Source organism: Danio rerio, chromosome 19, assembly GCF_049306965.1.
Source record: "Danio rerio strain Tuebingen ecotype United States chromosome 19, GRCz12tu, whole genome shotgun sequence".
Classification (NCBI taxonomy): domain Eukaryota; kingdom Metazoa; phylum Chordata; class Actinopteri; order Cypriniformes; family Danionidae; genus Danio; species Danio rerio.
The window spans coordinates 18160414-18177926 of record NC_133194.1 but is presented as its reverse complement, the minus strand read 5'-3'; positions in this window follow the sequence as shown (position 1 = coordinate 18177926).

Sequence of the window (17513 nt, the reverse complement as noted above, 5' to 3'; positions counted from 1 at the left end):
GTTTATAAAATACATAATTTACAGATCTACTGAAGAATAAGACGAATGTGCAATAACTATAATATTTTTATATTTTTAGGCTTTAAAGCGTGCATCAAAGATGTAGTCATTGATGTAAGAATACTAACTGATCAAATGACAGAATATGTAAACTTAGTTTATATATATATATATATATATATATATATATATATATATATATATATATATATATATACACGTTTATATATATATATATATATATATATATATATATATATATATATATATACAYATATATATATATATATATATATATATATATATATATATATATATATATATATATATATATATATATATTTATATATAAATATAAATATAAAATGAAAAAATAATAATAATATAAATAACTGCCTGGGTGATTGTACACAGAGGGCTCTTATTTTGAGGGCTACGTCACAAGCTCAGATTTGGTTGACCAGTCAGAGGAAAATGGGTGTTTCAGTACCACCTACATGTGTAAAAAAAAAAAAAAATTGAGCCAAAATTTCTTTTTTTCCAAATTTCCAAATTAGTGATTTCAAAATTTACCTTGAGTTGTATTTCATTGCAGACAAAATAAAAAAAATATATATAAAAAATATTTATTGTTTTGTCTGGTCAACTTAATTTCATTTGTAAATATTCATCCTTTCCTGTCATTCAGACTTGCAACACATTCCAAAAAAGTTGGGACAAGAGCAATTTAAAGCTAGTAATCGGGTAAATTGGTTAAATAATGATGTGATTTCAAAAAGGTGGTGTTAACAGGTGATTGTAATTATAATTTGGTTCAACCGCAGCATCCAAGAAAAGTTAAAATGTTTATAAAGAATGTTCCTCAAAGAAAGATAAAAAAGACATTTGGACATTTCACCTTGAACAGGTCATAACATAATTTTAAAATTAAGAAATTTGGAGGAATTTCAGTGCGTAAAGGACTAGGGCATAAGCCTAATGCTGTGTTCACACCAGACGCAGAACACATGGATACATTGCACAATCATGCGTAAATAGTTGTGTGAACATTGAGTTTACTAGTTTCAAAATCTAATTTATGCGTCAAATTTACTTCACAACAGATGCTGATTCTCGTGATGAGCAGGGCTTCTGTCTGCCCGATGACTAGCTTTGTTGCTAAATGGTAAACATGGATTTTATTGAAAGAATAACTGTGTTTGTGCTTTGTGACGCAGAGGGTTTTTAGAGCGGTAAATTCCCTTTAGCAAAACACCAACTACACCAGATTGTGGCGCAGGGCACAAGAGCAGCAACTGGAGCGCCCACATACAGTGTTTCTATAAAGAATTGTAGCGACTACACCACCCCAAATTAATGAGGAATAAGTCCAAACAAGGACAAAGGTTCGTGCAGGCAGAAACATGGAAAACAATTGATAAAAATACAAAATTTATTTAGCTCAAGCTATATAGTGTACACTTGCTTAACAACAATTAAAAGCACATTTCCTCACTATGAGCAACAACAACAACAACAACAATAATAATAATAATAATAATAATAATAAACTATTCAGAGGTACAACATTTTACCTTCTACATTTGTACCATTTAAAGGACAATTTTTTACCCCCAAAGAACAAAATTGTAGACACTGAAGGTACAAAAATGTACCTTATTATATTATATAGCATTTTCAGGGTACTGACCGAGGCATTTTGATCCTTTGGTGTTGCATGCACAAAGAAATAAATAAAATATTTTGGTTTACAAATGTCCATTTTTATTTAGAAATGTAGAAATATTTCATTACAACATTACAACTCACAGCTGAATATGTCAAAAAAAAAAAAATTCACAGCAAGTATAAAATAGTAATTTAAAACACTAAAAGGAACAATTTATATAACAAATAAAAAAATACACCCACCGTACAGTAAATAAACTACACTAATACAAAGACCACAATAGTACTGTTTAAGATTTATAAACATATAACACAGGCTACATCAAGTACTGCACTTTATAAAGTTAAAAGTGTTTGTCTTTAGCCAGAGAGGTCAGTCATAATAAATAATTTGTCATCAACATTTTCATCTGTATTTCAGAACGAAGGCAAAGTTATAAATTGCTTCAGCAGTGCAGAAAACTAAGCATCAGTAGCCTCTTCCTCAACATCAGCAGCCTCCTCCTCAACTTCCTTAAGTGGAGTTGTAATTTGTTTTTGTAAAATGCTTTTGGTAAACATGACATGTACTCTTGCTCTGAATTGAACCACCCATTTGTGTCTCTTTTGTGAACTGTACGTTTTCTGATCCGTGTGTCTCTCTGTGTCTGAGACAATGTAGAATGTTGATTGGATTAAGAAGCTGTTTTGCAAGTTCTGGGCTCTTAATACCTTTGTCTTTCAGATAAACAAAAGACAGAGGGTCACCTTCTCAATTGCCACTTTCTGATGAGGTTAAGAAAAGGGTAAGAGTTTAATGTAAACTCTGCAGCATTTGTTTATATTGGAAATTAATTTCCACAAATTCCTAGCTTTACCACTGATCACTACTTTATAATAATATTATTATATTATTATTATTACAATAGTTTAGAATTTTTAGTGAACTCAATCAGCTTGTAGCAAGATCTATCATTAAAGTGACTTTTTCTGTGAGGCTAAACAAAGACAATCTAATGTGGTTATAGCATGATTTGTTTACTTGTTTTGTGCGAGTTTCTCTGATGCGTGAAAGATGGAGTCCTTTAAGAAGTGCTTTCTTGATGCGTGGAGGTTGCGACACAGATCGGAGGATACGCAAGACGCAAAAACTTTAAACTGAGCTTAATTTGCCAGAAAATAAAATGTGAGTCACATGGGTACAGAAACGCGGTTAGCCCCGTCAGGGGCACTTCTGGAGACCTTCTTTTCGGGACCTTCCTGTGCAGTTTTTTGGGCGTAGATGGGTCTGACCAATGGTTTCATGGCAAAGTTTTGAGCGGGATATTTTCTTTGTCTCTGGACCGCTGATATGCATAATGAGGGTCATCCAGAAACATACAATGAGACATTAACTTAGAGCATTAAAGAATGTAAGCCATATAAATTATGATCATGCTTCCTAGATCATGAGCTGTAGGATTATGTATGGAACAGAACGAAAGTACGTAATTCAGGCATTTTTAGTTTGTCTAATGTCTTGAAAAGGGCATATATATATATATATATATATATATATATATATATATATATATATATATATATATATATATATATATATATATATATATAAATAAGAAGAAGAAGAAAGTCAATGAGAAGATACAAAAGTTTACAAACATAATATTTACTTTGGGTTGGATTTTGAGATTGCTGTGTCCGTTTTAAAGGTGTGTGGGCGTGTCAGGATGGAGGAGGTTTTTCTTTGGAACGTGTTTGTGTGGGCAGAAATAGTGAAGAACGGGTTTTCCCTCTTCTTTTTCTTTTGCCTCTTTCCCCTTTTCTTTCTGCCATGTTTATTTGAAGTTCAAACAGAGAAGATTGGTAAAGATCTGCTAACCACCAACTTCTTGTCGGCTTAGCCCCTTTATTAATCCGGGTTTGCCACAGCGGAATGAACCACAAACTTATCTAGCACACTTTTACGCAGCGGATGCCCTTCCAGCCACAACCCATCTCTGGGAAACATCCACATACACACACACACCACGCACAATTTAGCCTACCCAATTCACCTGTACCGCATGTCTTTGGACTGTGGGGGAAACAGGAGCACCTGGAGGAAACCCAAGCGAACGCAGAGAGAACATGCAAAATCCACACAGAAACGCCAACTGAGCCGAGGTTTGAATCAGCGACCCAGCGACCTTCTTGCTGTGAGGCAACAGCACTACTTACTGTGACACTGCTTCACACTAGATCCTGCTAACCGTTCAGTTAAAATAAAGGTGTCACTCAAGGTTTGTCACAGCAGACTTACTGGAGCCAGGGGCCATAAACTCACGCAGAAACGGAACGCAGACACCTTTTAGGAATCAATATGGCATTTTACCTGGAATTTGACTGTACATTACACACAATAGTTAAGCAGACAAACATTTTTGGCTGCATGCGGATGCAGTGTACAGGCACGCCTAATGATTAACATTCTACCATAAACACAGTGAGCTGATCATTGTGCAAATTATAGCTTTATGCAGACTCCACTGACATAGAAATGTGAATAATTTACCACTTATTGGTCAGAACGACGAGAGTTTGAGGTGCTTGAGAAGGCAACTGCTCTACTCATGGGACAAATCATATCTGTGCTTCAAATTTTATTTCATCAAAAATGTAATAAATTCTGACCTATTTTTATATGTATAACACTTGTTTGCATTATCAAATTTTATTAGTGTGCAGTGAATGTATGTTTAATAAATAACGCATAACATATTTTTTCATCCTCATGTGCATTAGCCACGTCTTCACAGACTTGTGAATGTTTGAATATAGATGAAATGAGTTTTGTGGGTCTGCAGTAGCAAAATAATATTGTTACCCCACAATGCCAATGGCAAGGAGGTGATCAAGTGTCTTGCAGTGAGCATTTTACTCCATGCTTGATAGGACATGATGGGTCATAAAAAGACCTCGGCTGCCATATGGGAACCAATGCAAGACTAGCTATCTTCTAAGGAAATATCATCTTCTGAGCTGTCATAAAGCCAAGAGGTCCAGAGCAAGATGGAATAGGCACCCAGATGGAATACTGTAATCCAGCAACAGAACATCTGGTGCTGGAGATCAAATGGTGAAGCAGTTCTTTTTCACATTCTAATCAGTTGCTTTTTAAGATAACGTGTTTCAACAAAATTGAAAATATTCCATGATATTGCTAATGTATCCATCAATCAATATTGAATCTGTTTTATTTCAGCTTTATAGACAATCATTGAGTCTCATTCACAAAATGTGTACACAAGTTTGACCTGAAAGGTGTTTAAAAGTTTTTTTTACAAATAAGTCATGGTTCATTCTTTTGTACAAATATGTATTTTAAATGTCTTTTTAAAAAGTAACATTTTATAACATATGCAGAAACCATTTATGCCCAGGGCCTTATAAATGCAAATGTATAATCTCCAATCTGCACTGCATCCATGCACATGCCATAAGAACTTCCTTAATTTCCCTTTTTCCAAGCATATCAAGATGCTCGCACAACGAGCAGAGTGATCAAAATACATTTATTATTTTAGATATGCTTTTATATTCTGTCCCTTTTTATTAAAAATATGTTTTATTGATTCTTGGTGGTTCTTATTAGTTATGTGAGAACTGAGTGAATGTTGGCATTCTTTACCTAAATTCTAAGTTTCCTCTTTTCTGTATTTTATGTATTGTACATTTTGTTTATTATTCAATAGTAATTCAATCTTTTTATATCACATGGACTTTATTTTAGCTAACAGAAAACGGTCACTTTAATGGTAAAATATTTTCTTTTGCTACCAGCTTTATTAAATCTACTTAAAACAACTTCACAAAAAGTAGTTTTCCCTTTTATATAAGTGGATGATTAAAGACTCCTCACAATGGAAAAGATTAATTCATTGTAATATGTATTTTGCTACATTTAACTGTAAATTGTCATAATTAAGTAATAACTTATTATTAGTAGTATTATTATTATTAATTGTCATATATATGGGACCCAACCAGTAAAGGACGATCTGATTGGCTGAGACATCACATCCCAACAAAACCCAAGCAGTAAACACCACTCTGGTTTGCATTCACAAGTGTTCTGCATGTACTTTCAATAGCAACTGTCTGTTCACTTTGCATTTTCAACTCAGTCGAAGATAAGTTTGGTCCATGTAGTTCCTCTTCAGGAGGGGAAACTTCAATGCTATGTGGAAACTTCCACTATGGGGGGGGGGGGGGGGGGGGGATTTCGTCAGATTCCAATCATCTGTAAGAGTATACAAACGGGCCAATGATGTAACGAATATGGACGACCAGACACAAACATTTTGTATTTTATTCCACAACCAGCCAACTTTGCCCAGAGAAGGCTCGAAACCTGATTCCAAGGTATTTACGACCCAAAGGAATGTGCCATGCGGCTCTAAGCACAGGAATGACTTACAAAGGACTATTTGCTGTTTAACACTGTTTTCATATAAACTTTACTCTTTATGTTTAATCATATGTTTTGCAAAGTTTCCCTTTCTCTTGTATTAATATTTTTGGTTTTAATACCCTTGCATATAATTTTTAACTGTACCTAGGCTAAGCATCCTCTTATACTGTTCAAGTTTGGACTTTTTGAAAAGCTTACTCACTGTACAAATTGATCGTTGACATTTTATTTTAATATGAGTGCAACATATTTATGTTTTAAGAGACTTTAACATTTTTGTCCCGATTTACATAAAATTTGCCTATGCAAATTATTCTGCCTCGGACAAAGACCCATACATTTAATATTCCAGGAAGTTAGCTTCTAATTGGTCAACTTTCCATGGAGGGTGGATCCGAACCCGCCCTATAAAAGTTGAAAACCAAGCTAAACTCTCCCTCTCCTCTCTTGGAACCCCCTCTCTGCCCTCTTCTTCGCAACTCTCTCTGTTTAAACTGTCCTGGGACCTCTCTTGGAACCCCCTCTCTTCGCACGCACGCTCTCTGTTCAAACGCTATTGGGGGCTCTCTGTTCAAACACGCTCCAAGAAACCCCCCCCTCTCTGCTCTGGAAACACATTGTTTTAAAACCTTCTTCAAACTCAGCAACTTCCTCACAAACCTAAGTATTGAAACCTTCAAGAAAGCAGGCAGAAACCCAGACGGAAAGGGTTAATCGCACCACGCTCGGACATTTCTTTGTTCAGAACTTTTGCGGCGTCGACCAACAAAGGATCAGCCAACCAACCACGTGCTCAACAACGGGAGCTCGGACATCACGAACAGACCGCAAGTATCACCTTTCTTCCAACATCTAAACTGGTGTGAACTAACTTACCCTAAAGAGACAATAGAAGGGTTATATTAAATTTGATTGCGTTTGGTTGCTTGGTTTGTTCTTACAGACTCATAGGTTTTTCCCATCAGTACATCTTCTCAACCTCTTCACGTTTGTTACTCTCCCCTATGTTTGTATGAATGTGTTTGTGTTAGGTGTTAGTTCTGTTAGATTAGTCAATAAAGTCTACTTTTGTATAAAGAAAGGTGCCTGTGTATATTAATGAATCTAATGTCTTGAACTTTGATCTTGCTACCCTGCTCAAATTTTATGTTGATGGCATCGCTGAACGATTAGTTTGTTCAGATCAAAAGAGTCGATTCATTTGATGCCCGTTCAAATGAATCTTCCTCCCGCTAAGCTATTCCGCTATATAATGTTCCAGAAGCTACACAAGCCTTGAAATCTGAATCATAACTCGCAACATTATAACGGCGGGAAAGGTGCGGGAAGAATAACCTTGAGCTAATTTACTACAGTAATAATAGTGTAGAAATGCGAGCACTCTAATCTACATTATTATTATGATGTGCTACCTGTTTATTTGTGGAGAATAAACAAAGCATGCAAATGTAATTTATTACAGATATATTGGTGTAGAACGCTGAGCAAATGTAATTTATTACAATTAAATACTAATAGGTTGGCAGCGTCAGCATGCACAGCTGGCACTACTTAACAATTAGTTAATTAATTACAATTAATCTTGTATATAAGTGCTGCATCTTTTTGCTATAGATCCTTACAATGAAGCTTCAGAGAGAGTCGATGAGTGTTCCTCCCAACTGTTATGAGAGAAAAAGAAAGAACGAGAAGCATGCTTCATCCCCCAGGCCCTCGGCCGAACTGACTAGATGGGTGTTACGTGGAGGGCACTAAGAAGGCCAGACCTTCTAAGCCTCCTGTCCCCTTTTTCCCAGAGGTGCACAGAACTCTCACGCAGTCTTGGAGGGCACCTTTTTTTCCCGATCTGCGTGTGCCTCTGCCCTTATCACCATTGACGGCAGAGCAGCCAGGGGGTATGAACATACCTGTCAACATTGGTATGTGAAAATAAGGGATATGCCCACTATATTAAGGGATACCCCCGACCCCTTTTAAAAAATCCCCAAATTACTAAATATGCTCATTTGGAGCTGTTTCATTGTAAATAAACAGTTTAATGGTCAGTAATATGTTTCATTATTATTAATATTACTTCCGTATTACAAGTAAATACAGAAGAATCCCGGGAAAAAGAGGAAGGTTGACAGGTATGGTTATGAGACGATCCCACAGATCAAACATGCCATTGCAGTCAACATTTGTCCGTGTAATGCCTCTTCCAGGTGGGGTCAACCTCAACTCCTGTCCAAAGTGTGCAGGTTATCTGCCTCCCACGGAGCCTACACAGCTGCGGGCCAGGCTGCTTCCACCCTGCATGCTATGGCCACCTACCAGCACTACCAAGCGCAGGCGCTGGCCAGGCTGCACGAGGGTGGTTCTGACCCAGGCTTGTTACAAGAGCTCTGCAACGCAACCGACTATGCTCTTTGGACCCCTAAGTCCGTGGGGTGTGGGCTGGGAGGGACGAAGGCTACATTAGTGGTCCCGGAGCGCCACCTCTGGCTAAACCTGGGATATACGCGTGATGCTGACAAGGTTCACTTTCTTAACTTGCCCATATCACAGGCTAGCCTGTTTGGCGACACAGTCGGTGAGTTCACCCAGGAATTTATGGCAGTGAAGGAGCAGTCGAATGTGATGGGTAAAGTCATCTATCGGCGGGAACTTAAGACCGCTCCCTCCACCGAACCATCCACATCCACTGCTCCTCGCCAAGGGTGTCCATCTGAGGGAGCTGCTATGTCACCCTGACTGCGCCTCCAGCCAAGCGGCAGCGCCGAGCACCTCGCAGACAGCTAGTCCCCTCCAGCCCAGGACACCATTAAATTTGGTAAACAGACCGCTAATTGTTCCTGAGACGGGCCATTCAGATGAAAGAGTCGGATGTCCACCTTATAATCCATCTCAACGTAAATCAACATTTATCCTTTTTCTCAAAATCCTGTTTCCCATCACTTTCATTTGAATGACTTCATTTTCATTTGATTGTAACTAATTAATAAGTAACACACTGCTTTATGTAAGAATGTTTAGTATCCTTGCTTCTCTCTTTTTTCCTATCTTCTCGGATGTGACAGTCCGAACACTGCAAGACTGGGATGCTATTGCTTCCAGCTCGTAGGATCGGTGCACTTAGCCAGTGGCTCGCGAGGTGTGGGAGGATGAATTGCTGTCCTCCTGCCGAACGATGCAATCGAGCCAGTCCCTCCAGCCAAGATGGAGTGCGTTTTACAGCCCGTACTTCATCATACCCAAAAAAGGGGTAGGCTACAGCCAATCCTAGATTGCGCGCCTTGAACCGATGCCTACACAAGCTGCTGTTCAGAGTGCTTACACAGGAGCGCATCCTCTTATGCATTCATCCTTACGATTGCTTTGCAGAAATAGACCAAAAGAATCCGTACTTTCATGTCTCAATACTTCCACGCCACTGTCAGTTTCTGGAGTTTGCGTTCAAAGGTTGAGCCTGGCAGTAAAAGAGTCTTTCCCTTCGGGCTCTTCACCAAGCTCGCGGAGGATGCCCTAGCGCCCCTTCGGGTCGCGGGGATCCACATGCTCAAATATCTCGACGACTGGCTGATAATAGCCCACTCACTGGAGCAACTGACTATGCACAGGGACAGGGTGCTCCGGCACCTTGACCTATTGAGGTTTCAGGTCAACAGAGAAAAGAGCTAAACCCCGTGCAGAACATCTTTTTTCTCTGGTTGGAGCTGGACTCGGTCAACATAACAAGCTGATGCTGATCTGTCTGAGAGAGTTTGACAGGAAAATAGTGGTTCCCCTGAAATCCGCAGCCGCTGTCATGCCGCTCAGATTGCACCATATGAGACCACTTCAGCACTGGCTTTACTGGATCAAGTTCCCAGACGGGTACTGTTGGGATAAATTGCAGACCGTCTGTGTGTTTCCTCAGTAAGCAGGAGCTCCAGGAAGGCAACAACAACTGAGAGATGTGAATCCAACAGTTTATTGCTCTCTTCTAAAGAAGACTGGGGTATTCCCAGCTTTTATACATCATACTCAGGGTTACATGGGCTATGAATACGTGCAAATATTCAGCTCAGCTAAGCAGAACAATTTTATCCAGTGCTCAAGAATGTCAAGGCGCAACGTCAAGGTGCCTGCCTAGTACAGGGACAACTTAAGATAAGACACAGTTACAAAAACAGAATATTTGGAGAGTGACTACATGGATAGTTCTTTCAATCCCCTCTTCCAGGCTCTGTTTTTTTTTTACAAGAGCCTGGATCATACCACATTCTCATAAACCCTATTTGTTAAATGGTTACCCTCAGTTCCATCCATAGCTAAATGTTCATAACCCTTTACCTAAGGCATTAACCATCCTATACATTCGTTCCATAAAACATCTCAGAAGACATGGACCAAAAATACATACACATAAGAAAATAATAAGTACCGGTACTACCATTGAGACATATGGAGCCAATGATCCAAACAGGCTTTCTAAAAATCCCCATCCCCAATTATAATTTCTTTCCTTCATCTAATCCTCATACACCTGTGATGATATCCTTTTCATCGCCTTTACAGCTTGTCCTACTCGTCCAAGATCCTCATCATCCGCGGGAACGTAAGTGCAGCATTGGCTCTCTCCGGCCAGGGAGCAGACCCCGCCCCTTTCCGCTAAGAGAATGTCCAGAGCCAGTCTGTTTTGCATAGTCATTAGTCTCAGAGCTTTCATCTCCTCTCTTAGTCCAGAAATGGCATCCGTGGTACTGTTAATAAAAGAGGCCAGTCCATAATGCATAATCTCTTGCTGTTTTAAGGCATCTGCCACGCCAAAACTGGGAATCATTGCCTCCCTGAATCTAGTCTAGTGTGATCTCATACGGTGTTCGTGGGGTACGTCGTCCTGGGGGACTGACCTCCGTTCCCTTTTGGATTGTCTGGCAAGATGCATGACAGTGACCATGTGTTGTAATTGGATCACAGTACAAAGACCAGTCCAATGGGTGGGGTAAGTGTTGAAGATGGTTTCTCCCCCACAATACCAGTACCAGTCATCGGCCAGGACCGCATCCTGTCTCGGCCAAGTGGGGACACAAGTTACATTGCTGCGTTGACAGTATGTGTTGTTCAGGTTGTAACATGCCGTGACAGCTGTCTCATTTGTGATATTAGCACATTTAAGTTTGTTCAGTTCACAGGTGCCTGGGATGTAACATGGACAAACACTTAGTAGAGAACTATATTTTTTATTCTTTCGCCACGGTAAATATACCCCTGAAAATCGATCCCTTTCGCCAATTACTATATTACAATCTTTAGCTCTTAAGGTGGATACATTACCTCCATTTGTCCCATTAAAGCAAAAAGAAAAAGTGAACCCCTGGGGTTTCGTCAACAAAATATTCAAACCCATAGTTCTAGGTGTAGGTATTACAACAGAATGATTTTTTCTGCTAGTTGATTTGCAAAGAGGCTCCCATGTTTTCTTGTTAGAAACACATGTGGGGCGCCACTCATAAATATCTCCCAAAGCATTTGTACAAAAAGCAAGTTTAGTACATGTAAAAGGCAAAGGTTTCAAAGATATAGCCACAGCAGAGGAGAACACTTCTTGGCAGACAACACATGACTCATTGGTTGTCTGTCGTGCAGTCCAGTTAGCATACTGCCAGAATAAGTTGTGTACTTCAGTGTGAGCCTGTGTCAGTCCCAGTAGGGTTATCAGTAGAAGTAGTCTGCAAAACAAAAACTATAAATATCATATCATAGACATTTACTTCAATGGTTTCACTCTGGTGCCATGGATCCACTGTGGAAAAAGATCAGTTAATACAGCAGTGCGTGTAACAGCCAGAACCTCAGCTGGCCCTTCGTATTTGGGGTCAGTTAAATCTTTCTTGGGTTTTATATCTTTTATTAGCACCTTGTCCCCTATCTGGAAAGGGTGTGCTGCCTCAAGTGGAATTTCAGGGTGTTTCTTTGTTACCCTTTCCCAATACTGATTAAGTTTCTGAATTAGGGTCGCTGAGAATTCTGATATGTGGTTAGAAAGCTCAATACCCACTCCCATAATTCCCCCTTGCCATGGGATAGGGAAAGGTCTTCCCATGACCACCTCATATGGTGATAAAGAATCCAAATTTGTTTGTGGTGTCATTCTCAAATCTGCTAGTACTATTGGTAAAATTTTTACCCAATCTTTATGACCGTGTTGTCTTAAGGCCTTCTTTATCTTTCCTTTCAAGGTTCTGTTAGTTCGCTCCACAAATCCAGATGATTGTGGATGATAGGGTATGTGGAAACGCCAATTTATATTTAATTCAGTCGCCAATTGTTGCGTTACCTTTGATGTAAAAGTTGTTTATCTGAATCGATACTTTGTGGAATCCCATATCTAGGTATAATTTCAGAAATCAATTTCTGTGTTACCACCTTTGCATTTTCCCTTGAGCAGGGAAAAGCTTCTACCCATTTTGAAAATTTATCCACGCAAACCAGTAGATACTTAAAAGGTCCCCTCTTGGGCATATGCGTGAAATCTACTTGCCATTCAGAAAAAGGTGTGATTGGTCTTGGTAAATGTTGGTGCTGTGCCACAGGCTTTGATACATTATATTGAGCACATATAAGGCATTTGTCAAGTATGTTATTAATGGTGGTTTCTAGTTTTGGGACACAAAAAAAAAATATCGCATCGTTTCATGTACCCCTCTTCGTCCACGATGAGTGACACCATGAAATTCGTGGACGAGGAATGACAGTGCCACATGTGGGAGACATAGGTGACCTGTCTTGTCATGCCATAGACCCATCTTTTCATCAAACGTGGAAGAAAAGGCGTCCCAGAAGGACTTATCCTCAGTGGTTGTGGCTGCCTTTCAGGGAGATCAAATCCTCCCAAATGTATCCAAGCATTGGAAAAACGCTGTCTCTTTCTTTTCCTGTTTACAGCTGGTCACGTGTGACAAGTCTCTATGAGCACAACGAGTGTCCACAAGGTAAGCAGTAAGCTGTCGCTTCAGGATATCTATAGCACCCTTTTCATCCCGCCAGTAAAAGTACGGTACATCTTTTGTGTATTCTTGTTCCTCATAATCCCCTTCTTTAATTTTTACTCTACGCATCATTTGCTGGGGTTGTAGTTTAACCTCATCATTTTTAGAGCACAAGCAAGGAACAGCATCAATAAGGGCTGTCTCATCATATTGAGACCCCATTTTGTTCATCAATATAAATTTATAATCAGCTCCTGTAAGCTGTGCATTTCTAGAGACACGTATCATAGTTTCTACAAATTCTACTGGCCTGCTCATATCAGGAAGCAGTGAAATGACATCCTTGAGCTGTGTTGCGGAGGGAGGGGTTACTTCGGCATGTCCCCCTTTCTTTGAGACCCATAGGAAAGCCTGATTATCCCCTTGGTCTGGTTTCTCTGTGCGAAGCCACTCTAATTCTTGTACAGGATACAGAGGCATCCTCTGCTGTGCCTTTCCTTGCCCTTCATCAGGAATAGGGGAGGAGAGGGTAGGAGTAGGAACAGTAACTGTAACTGAGGGAACAGTAACAACAGGGGCTGGAGGCACTTTGGGTGTCTCCTTTCTTTTTACCTCAATCTTTGATGCTGAGCCTTTAAGAGGCTTCGGAATTAATTTCTTTACCTCTTTTGGTAGGTTAATATTTTGTTTATCATTCCACACACTCATCATCTTCATCCAGATTTCATAACTCTTTCTCATGTAATCATGGTCCCATTCGGGATCTCCTTCACTTTCATAAATTAATTTGTAAGCCCGTTTTAGCACATGGGGGTCAAATGACCCATCTCTAGGGTAGGGACGCATCGCTTGTGCCTCAGTCCACCCTGCTAGATTATCTAACCATGGATTAGTGTAATATCCCCACCCACATCGATACATCCAATCTTTAGGGCCTTCCCCTATCTCAGGCTTGGGATATGAACCACCCATGTTAGTAAATACTTACTAGAAAACACACAGATTGATCGTTTTACTTTTGTATAGCGCGCTCTTCTTGGCTTTTCAGGGAAAATCCCAGCCAAGGATTACTCAGTTCAGTAATGAAGCTTATCAGGCAGTCAAAACCAAATTCATGTCTTGCCAGCTTCCTGAACACTCAGTTCAGTGATGAAACTAATCAGGTAGTCAAAGCCAAATTCATGTCTTACCTGATCAGCTTCAACACGTCGGGGGTCACCAAGTTGTTGGAATAAATTGCAGACCGTCTGTGTGTTTCCTTAGTAAGCAGGAGCTCCAGGAAGGCGGCAACAACTGAGAGATGTGAATCCAACAGTTTATTGCTCTCTTTTAAAGAAGACTGGGGTATTCCCAGCTTTTATACATCATACTCAGGGTTACATGGACTATGAATACGTGCAAATATTCAGCTCAGCTAAGCAGAACAATTTTATCCAGTACTCAAGAATGTCAAGGTGCAACGTCAAGGTGCCTGCCTAGTACAGGCACAACTTAAGATAAGACACAGTTACAAAAACAGAATATTTGGAGAGTGACTACATGGATATTTCTTTCAGGTACAAACTGAGTGACTGTCACTGTGCTTTGTAGCAGCTCTTGAAGGCTCTTGGAGGGCCCTCAGCCCTTGTAGTTAAACTGTCGGATGGCCCTCATGAACCTCAGGTATCCATCAGTCACTTTTGTGGCAGCAGTGATCACCAGCAACTCATTGGGTTTCCGCGGTTCAGTTCTGCTGAGCTGAGTAACAGCCAGAATAACGGTCAGGATCATAGGTACTGGAGTCATCGCGCTGGTGGGTCTCCGCTCAGGCTCGGTTCGGCCCTTGGAGGGACCCTGCATTCCTACAGGCCAGAGTTCCTCTAAAACTCAACAGATGCTTCCAGCATCAGTTAGGGGACCATGTGTTTTGGGCATGCAGCCATGGACCTGTGGAAAGGAACCCAGTTGTATTGGCATGTCAATTGCCTGGCAGTGTTTCTTGCTCTGCAGTATTTTTTACCGGTGCTATAGGGGCAACACATGCTGGTCAGGATGGACAGCATGGCGATGGTGGCAAATGTCAACCACATAGGGCATGTCTCAGCTCGCTCATCGTCTGCTCCTCTAGAGTCATACATGGCTGAAATTGCTGCATGCCGTTCATATTCTAGGCGAGCTCAACCATGCAGCCAATGCGCTTACATGGCAGTCTCTACATCTTGGAGAATAGAGACTCCATACGAGTCCATGCAGCGGATATGGGCGTACTTTGGGGAAGCCCAGGTCGACCTGTTTGCTTCTCCTGAAAACGTCCATTGCCAATGGTTCTTTTCCCTAGCAGAGGGATCCCTCGGCGCGGACACACTGGCTCACAGCTGGCCTTGGGGCATGCGCAAATATGCATTTCTCTCAGTGAGAGTGCTCGTGCAGTTACTGTGCAAGGCCAGGGAGGACGAGCAGCAGGTCTTGTTAGTTGCGCCTCTCTGGCCCAACCGGACCTGAATATCAGAACTCTCCCTCCTTGCAATTGTGCTTTCTTTCCTTCAGGATAGGTTGGAGTGCAGGTTGTGGCCCTGCACACTGAAGGTTCGGGCCAGCCTACTCTCACGTTTTCCTGAGACCCTGGGTTGGGTATCTGCCAAAGGTTCCTACCACACTGTTTAGGGACAAGGTAGTGAGCCTGCAAGCATTGAACACAGAGGAGGCAGACCCAGCCCTTACATTACTGTGTCCTGTTTGAGCTTTGTGAGTATATGTGGACCACACTAAGAGCTTTAGACCCTCTGAGCAGGTATTTGTCTGTTATGGTGGTCGGCAGAAGGGAAGTGCCGTAACTAAACAAAGGTTGGCCCACTGGATACTGGATGACATCTCTCTCACCAGAGCCACGGCGAGTCATGTCCCCCAGGAGTGAGAGTGCACTCCACTCAAAGTGTCGCATCCTCTTGGGTGCGTGCACGTGGTACCTCTCTAACAGACATCTGTAGAGCTGCGGGCTGGGTGACACCTAACACATTTGCAAAATTGTATAATCTGCAAATGGAGCTAGTTTTCTTAAGGGTGTTAGGAATCTCTGTCAGTTGAGTTTCCTACTTGGCAAACCCTGCAGAGTCAGCAGAGTAGTCAGGTAATGGCCTGTTACATTGTTGGCATGCCCACTGGTCAGCTAAGTGCCTGCTATGTGCGATCCCCACTGGCGATCCCATATGCTCACTCAGCCACAATGTAGTTGCCCCTCCTCGGCAGGCTTGTGTCTTCCAGCAGCTAGCTCTCTGCAACTCTCACATGGTCGCCCACTGAAGCTAAGCAGGGCTGCGTCTGGGCAGTACCTGGATGGGAGACCACATGGGAAAGCTAGGTTGCTGGAAGTGGTGTTAGTGAGGCCAGCAGGGGGCGTCCAACCTGCTGTCTGTGTGGGTCCTAATGCCCCAGTATAGTGACGGGGACGCTATACTACTCAGTGAGTGCCTTCTTTCGGATGAGACGTTAAACCGAGGTCCCGACTCTCTGTGGTAGTTAAAATTCCCACGATGTCCTTCGAAAAAGAGTAGGGGTTTAACCCTGGCATCCTGGCCAAATCTGCCCACTGACCTCTGTCCATCATGGCCTCCTAACCTTCCCTATATCATAATTGGCTTCATCACTCTGTCTCCTCTCCACCAATCAGCTGGTGTGTGGTGCGCGGTCTATCGCAAAATGACTGCTGTTGCGTCATCCAGGTGGATGCTGCACACTAGTGGTGGATGAGGAGATTCCCCCCATTGTGTAAACGCTTTGAGTGCCCAGAAAAGCGTTATATAAATGTAAGGAATTATTATTATTATTATTTTTATTATTCCCTCCCTGCTGACCATATTGTCATGTGAGTACTCCCCTTTCTCACGGTTAGTCCATATGTCTTCTTGTCACAGGTCTCCCCACTTGGGCAGCAGATGGCTTCTGTAGAATTCAGAATTTTGACGAAATCCCCCCATAGTGGAAGTTTCCACATAGCATTTCCGTGAGTGCCGAATTCAATCGCATAATGGCTCAAGAGCTGGTGAGCACATGTGAGGAGCTGGATTCAACAGCGAGGTGACTGCGCAGATCACAGGTAAGCAAATAACGTTAAATAATAAATAATGATACTGGACTAGACTGAAAATAATAAACACAAAAATATTTTAAGGATTTGTTGAGCAAGAGAGTGTCTGTAAGGTTTATTGAACACAATAATCTGGCAAAGAGTAACAAGACAGGGCAAGTATAAGTAGAGAGGTGAAGCAGATCCAAATAGCAACAGGTGAGTAATGCATGCTCGCCAGCATTAAATGTAAAAAGTAACAGTGAAGCATACAACAGATTGAGACAGAGAAGCTTCCCCACACCTGACCGGTGACAAACCACTCGGGAACAAATAGTTTATCGGGAGGGAATTCTGACAGAGGAGGATGTTGTGAATTGTGGACTGTGATTTCCAAAATAAGATCCCACTGAATGGGAGC